This window comes from Vigna unguiculata, chromosome 6 (genome assembly GCF_004118075.2).
Source record: "Vigna unguiculata cultivar IT97K-499-35 chromosome 6, ASM411807v1, whole genome shotgun sequence".
In the NCBI taxonomy this organism is placed as follows: domain Eukaryota; kingdom Viridiplantae; phylum Streptophyta; class Magnoliopsida; order Fabales; family Fabaceae; genus Vigna; species Vigna unguiculata.
Genome location: NC_040284.1, coordinates 16,037,848 through 16,045,665, shown reverse-complemented (window position 1 = coordinate 16,045,665; position 7,818 = coordinate 16,037,848).

The window sequence follows — 7,818 nt, the reverse complement described above, 5'->3', positions numbered from 1 at the left end:
TTTTATCATCTTCTTTTCAAAAACCTTTTATTTTTGGTAAATATTGTGATGTATTGTTGTTATAAATATAAATATTATAATATTATGGTATTTGTATGATTTGTGTGTATATTTTAAATGTTAAGAACTAATAGAATAAGTTGTTTTTTGTTTTTTGTATTATAAAATTATGAAATTATAATATATATATATATATATATATATATATATATATAATTTAATTGACCAATATTTAAAAAAGTATCCAAAATTAAAATAATGACAAAACTTAGATAGTGATTCTCACTTAATTTTGTAAGCAACAACAACAAAAAAACATCAAATGTACTATTGATGATAATAATGATAATAAATTATAATCATTGCGTGAAATATTAAACTTAAAGACGAGTTAGTTAATTTATTGTATAATGTATTGTTAGTTATAATTAGTTTTCTGAAATATTGATTAAACTTAAAAAATATAGGTGGACATCACGACGCTATATTATTTCTAACCATATATATCACAATAAATGACTGCCATAAAATATCAACTAATTCAAATCAACTTGTAGTATAAATTTATTGGTTTTGTACTTCACTCTGGGAAGAGTTCTTAAAGAAAATGTTGATTAATTGTAAAATATATACTAAAAAATCAAGTAAAAAACAAAAATAAATAAAAGTATTAGGAGGGAGTGAAATGGTATTTTAAATTTTTTTAATTTTGATTAATAAAAATTTAAATTATTTTGAAAATCTTGATTACTAGATTTTATAGTACAGAAGTTAATAGACGTACACTTTTGATTAATATCGAGAACTTATAAAAATATTATAGTACAGATCTTTAATTTATACTTTTACGTATACTTTTAATTAATATCGAGAAGTTATAAAAAAATATTTTATTTTTTCATATTGTTATGCTATATATTTACTTAACGTAATTTTAAATATGGGCTAAATATTTATTATCACTATTATTAATATTGTTTTAAAAACAAATTTATTGTAGTTAATGCAATTTTATATAGATATTATTAATATTAATGTTGATTTAATAACAGTTTTAATAGTTAATGTGGTTTTATATATTTTTAATTGTTAACAATATGAATTTAGTTATAGTTGAATCATTAAGCTTAAATCAATATTTTAATCAATTAAATAATCTGTCTACTTTTAAAAACATTAACACATCAAATATTTTTAATTATATATAAACCTTTTATAATTTGTATTGTGAAGATGGTGTGTGGACGTGCAAAAAATATTTAATGTTGTTGTTAACATTTATATTAACTTTGTTGCATTTGCATAATATCGCGAGGTAGTAGTAAGTCTTCTTAATTGAAAAGACTAACCAATAAATGCACATAACTCTTTGTTTTCTCACATAAATGGTTGAAAGGGGTTTAAGTTTTGTTTCCTATGAAAATTTAGATGTGCTTTCATTACGAAACTTTGGTAAAATATTCCAAATAATGTATAATTTATAAGTTGTTTAATTTTTCTATTATCTTTTATATTTTGATATTTGTTATTAATTAATTTCAATTTCAATAAATTAAATAAAAATTAATTTAATTAAAATAACTTGTTTAAATATAAAAAAGCATATACAAATTTTATAAAGAGAAAATTTTAATATAATTTTTTATATATAATAAAACTTGTGTAATTTTATACTTACTAGCTAATTAAGTTATTAAATCCAACAAAGTAATTTTTTAAATCGAAATTTATTAATTAAAAGTTAACCTTAGTTAACTTATAAACAAGAATGACAACGGGTTAGGTTGGACAAGGGCAGTGCCTACCCGCAACTTGATCCGTAACAAAAAAATTCATTCGCTATCCGTTTGTTTATTTATTGGGTACTCACTTAAAAAATACCTACAAGTATGTGAAAACTCGTGGATATCCGCGAATATTAAAAAAATGATATTTTATAAATCTTTAAAATAAAATTTAAATTTTACAAAATAAAAATAAAATAAAATATTAATTTAATTTTAATTTTAATTTTAATTTTAATTTAATTTAATTTAATCTAGTAAAATACAAATTAAATTTTAATTTTAATTAAATTTAACTTAATAAAACATAAATTAAATTTTAATTTTAATTTTTAAATTAATGAGTGCTTGCGAGTACGAATAATATGATATCCGCACCTGACCTGACCCATTTATGAACAGATATTAAAATACCCGCTATCCGCTATTTGCGGTACCAACTATCCGTTGCGGATTTTATCTACGGATACCCATGGACACATGAATTTTTGCCATTCCTATTTACAAACTAGTTTTACGTAATATAGTTTTTTTTTAAATGCATCCTTCTTTATTTATTATTTAAAAAATTGTAAGATCTAGAAAATAGTTAAGGAATAAAAGTAGACCTTAGCAAATAATACTTGTGGAAACCTAGAAAATAGTAGTTTAGATTCATTATGTGCTTAAAATAATGGAACTCAACTATTTTATTATTAAAATATTTATATATAAATTGAAAATCTAAAAACGAGTTTCATTAGTCGTAAATACTTCATTTTTCTACAAATCGTTTCTTCGTTCTCTTTGTCTTCTCTCTAAGTTTTTGATGTTTATGTTCATCTATCTGACGTTCATCTAAAAATGAGTTTCTTTTTTATTTCACTAGGTCAAATAACTATCAAAATAAGGGGAAAAAATATAAATAGGAAAGTCAAATGTAAAAAAAAGTGACAAATTATGGATAAAATTTTAAACATATCGACAAATACCATTAAAAAAAAAATTGTAAGATCATTGTTGATTATAATAAATTGGGTCACCGCTCTCACCCTTAACAACAGAATTACCAAAAGGTGATCTCTTGAAAAAAATGTATGATTTGTTAATTATAGTTAATGTAATGTGAGAATTGAGTGCATTAAGAATTTGTGTAATTTGATTCACAATATAAATGAATTATTCGTAAAATTCGTTTTGACAATATATATACATTGACCACTAAATATTTAAAATCAAATTAAAAAATATTATATTTGTTAGTCCATTATGAACGAGCTCATATCGAATAAATTAGATTCACTAAAAAAATAGAGTGTAATCATAAAATCCAAATTAAAAAGAAATATAGTAATACACCAGAAAATGCCTTAATTGAACATAAAATTTTGCATGAATAAATGGTTGAAAAGGCGCATCATAAATGATAGGCACCAAATAACTATTTACCCCAAAATATTCTAAAATTTTATCATTAAAGTCTTAAACATAAAATTTTAATACTAATGATTAATACATAATAAGAAATACATTTTTATAACTTAACGAAAGTGTACTACTACTGACTTCACAAAAGCCATCTAATTTTTAGGGAATTAAAATTTACAATAAACATATTATAATAATATTTTTTTAATATTCTAAAATCATCTTATAGAACTATAAAATCATTTAATTTTATTTTCTTAAGCCTCCTTAGGACCATTACAACCTTCCAACTGCTAATTGGACCTTGCCCTTAAGTTTCCTTAAAATTGAATGAAGCTGTCGGTGAAAATAAGGGGTTGTTTGGAAACATTGCGGTCCAATAATAATTATGGTTCAAAAAGTTAACTCAGACAAGGTATTCCACAGGACATTTTACAAGGTTTCCTTGTACCACACTTTTTACAATTTTTATGTAAATTTTTATTAATGGAGTTTTACAAAACCAACAAAGAATATTTTAATTTAATTTTCGTAATCTTTATTACGTCACGTTACTGTTATGATTTTTTTTATTTTTATGATTTAAAATTCTAATATTTTTTTTTATGATTCACTGTTAATTTATTTTAATAAATATACTCTAAATGCAGCTAAAACATTTTCCTTTCGGCGCATGCAAGAAATTAAGTAATCAAACATATACTTAATTACTTATCGTCCCCCAACTTTTTAAAATTGAACATAATAATAATTGAAGAATAAAATTGTGTAGATAAAATTAAAAAATAAAATAAAAAAACATCTATGGATAAAATATGTAATTGAAATTAATAAATATGATTATGTTTTCTAGGTGAATTTTGGTAGAAAAGAAGTTGTGAACTTACAAACAACTTAGAACATGAGGAGAGAAAAAATTAAGGTTTTTGTTGAAATTTAGTTCTTACTTGAATAACTTTAATATGTCAGTGAGTGACAGAGGATCTCATTAAGTGACTGCATCAAGCTGCTGCAGATTGTTTCTGAAGCTATATATAGGCTGAACTGGTTAAAGAAGAAGAAGAAAAAGAAACTGTCATTGACATGGAACAATACTAAAAACGTATTCTCTTTTTCTTTTTAAGCAAAAAAAAAAAAGCAAACAATTTGCTTTGTTTGGTTGAGAGATAACAAAGATCGTTCGTGGTGGGATTGGTGCGAAGAAGATAAGTTAAAAATCTCATATTATACTATAAATAAAATAAATTTATAATATATATATATATATATATATATATATATATAATTTGATGTAAACTTTATTTTAATAATCAATTTTATAAATTTAAATTATATTTGAAAATTAAAATAAACTTTTCTGGGATTCAACTTTATTTATGTTGTGTTTGATCGAGATAACTTAGAAAGATAATTTATTTATTTAAATAAAATTTTTTTATTGAAATAATTTGTTTCAGAAAAGTAATTAAAAATAAATTTAATTTTAGAAATTTTGGAAAGTATATCAAATGAATAAATTAGAAGAACATCAAATACTCTTTAAGAGTATAAGAAATTTGAAATTTCATTTTTTTTAATTCATTATCACTTTACTCACGAAGGTTAAGCCGAATTGGTTCGTATCGAAGGTTTATCCGAGTCGTCTTAGGTTGATGGTTGATATGAGTCAACCTATATCGATATTCAATCCTAGTCGGTCCGGTCTGAAGGTCGAGCTGAATCGCAGGTTGAATGTCAAGTTGAGTCAGTCTAGATCGAAGGTCGATCCGAGTTGGCCCATGTCGAAATCAAGTAAAGTCGACTCAAGTCAAAGGTCGAACCAAGTTGACCAGTGCCGAAGATGAATTCGAAACGACCTAAGCTGAAGGTTGAATTGAGTTGGCTTAGACCGATGGTCAAGCCGATTGACCCAAGCCATAGGTTGAACCGAGCTGACTATGCCTAAGATCAAGTCGAATCTAAGTTATTTCAATTACAGCTAAGCATCCAAACAAATTATTTAAAAAATGAAAAAAATTCAATCATAAATAATTCAAATACTATTTATTTAAATGTTTTAAAATTATTGAAATTCTTGGTCGAAACACAAGATTAGACATTTGGAATTGCAGTTTTGGAGCTTAGGATTAGGTTTAAATGAAATTTTAGGATCGAGTGAAATGGCAGAGGTTTGAGATTGTGCTTAAACGCGAAAATTAGGATTAAATTTCACTGAGAATTTAGTATCGAGAAAAATGAGTTAGAGATTTTGGACCGTTCTTCAGCAGGATATTTGATAAAGAGTTAGACAGATATTTTTATTAAACGGATATTATCGGCAAGTGATTATTATGATGCATTTATATTATCACTGACAAAACAATATCTTCATATTTATTTGGTAAAAAGTGAAAAATATAACATTATCTTAGCTTAACATACACCGCACACATTTTTATTATAAAAAAAATAAAAACTAATATTTTAATGTTGATTAAAGTTACATCAATCTTTATGTAATAAAAAAATATATTTTTATACATTATATAGGAAACTAAATCGACACAAAGTCTTTCTAAAAGATACTTTTATTATTCTAACCGCACAAACCAATCCAAATATTTTACATAATCAAGAAGAAAAGAATGGAAGGCATTAACACAAAATTTTGCATCGTTTTCTATGTGTTTTTTTTTTCTTTTATAATACCAATGAAAAAAATTGTAAATGAGTAGAATCTATTGATGAAAAAGTTATTGCAAAATAAAATTTATTGATGAATTTTATCATAAATTTTAAAATTTTAATTATAAATAAATATTTTTGTCAATATTAAATCTGTTGATAATGTAGAATTTTTCCTAACGACATATATTTTTGTTATTAAAATTTGTTGATAAAATAGACATCAAAGTCTTCACTTTAATTGTAATAATCTAATTTTCTTCAAAACAAACATTAATTTAGTATTTAATATCATAAGGTCTAATATTTATTTCAAAATAAAATCATGTGTTTCAAAATATAAATTAAAAACTTAATACAACTCAATCCAGTTAGTCATAATTTCAAGTTAAGGTATGAAAGCATCATAGATTTTTCTAACATCAAATCTTGAAAATTTCCAGAAATTTCTTGAAAAGCTCACATCTAAAATCAACTACCAAAGACGGTAATAGTATATCCATATTCCTAATTAACTCATTAATCAAACAAAATTTTAACATTATAATTTATAGCTATGTAACTCAGATCAAATAATGCCAACTCAAACATTATTTACCAATCTCACAAACATTTCTTTTACATGTACGAATATGAAACTGTTCAATCATATCAAACAACATCATAAGAATCTCAAACTTGACATATATCTCATAACAATTTTTTCATATCAAATACACAAGTTTCTAATCAGTATAAAAAATAAGAATTCAATGCAACAAATTATTTCAATACATTCAAGCACACTAAAATTCTATCTATCAATATCATACACATAATCTAACACGAAATAACATATCCAAAAACATTAGATTGGTTCACAAACTAATGCAGGTATCACATATAATTTCACTTACATTGGATACACTAAATTCTCGTTCTTTGTAGATATGACAATTAAATCATAACCCAACCCTTTCGATACCATTCATGTCATACTTTGCCACATTAATCAATGATACCAAGACAATATTTCCTTCTCTAGGTACAACAATTAAACCATAACACAACCTTCTTAATACCATTATTGTCATACTTAGCCACATTAGTCAATGAAAACCAAAATAATAGTCTATTCTCTTCTTCATAATTTAACATTTTAATAGTAGTTTTTCCTTATCTAATCAATCTCAATTCAGTTCTCTATATCTTCAATCTATCACTCACAACCACAATTAGTTCTCACAATTCACATTCACAATACGCATCCTAATTTCCATTAATATAAACATAATTATGATAAAAGTATACTAATGATTAGCTCCCCTTACCTCCAAATCTTTGATTTTTTGTTCCCGCCTTTCAATTTGTTTATCTTGCTTGCCACCCCTCTTCTCATTTTTATCCTCCATGTGAAATCTCTTGCATTGCTTGCTTTCCCACATTTCCAAAACGTTAATACTTCACTCCGAACTGCAAATTTTCATCTTTCTCTCGACATTTGTCTACTTAAGATTTTATATCTCCCTCTCTAGAAACATCAACACTAATACGATCCTATCCAGGAAAGAGTATGATCGTTTCTGAATTTGAATCCTCAAGAGGCATGACACGAATAAATCAGAGAAGAACGCGGAATAAGACAGAGATGGAGGACGCCACAATCTAGCAGATTGATAAGTCAAGTGAAGATTCACCATAAAGATGTTAATCTTTGATAAGAACCAGAGGCCTAAGCCAAGAACAAAGAGAACCCTCTCTTTAATGAAATCAAATTCAATATATGACTAAAAGTTTCTACATCAGTTTTTAGTACCTTTATTTATAGGCACATAAGTTTAAGCAAACCTGCACCCTACAAGAAGGCCCAAGCCCAAAACATAAAAGCATAAACTAATTATAAAAGAAAGCTCAAAACCCAAAAACATAAAACATAACTAATTTCTAAAAGAAAACCCAAAAGTTCATCTTCAAGTTCTTCTTG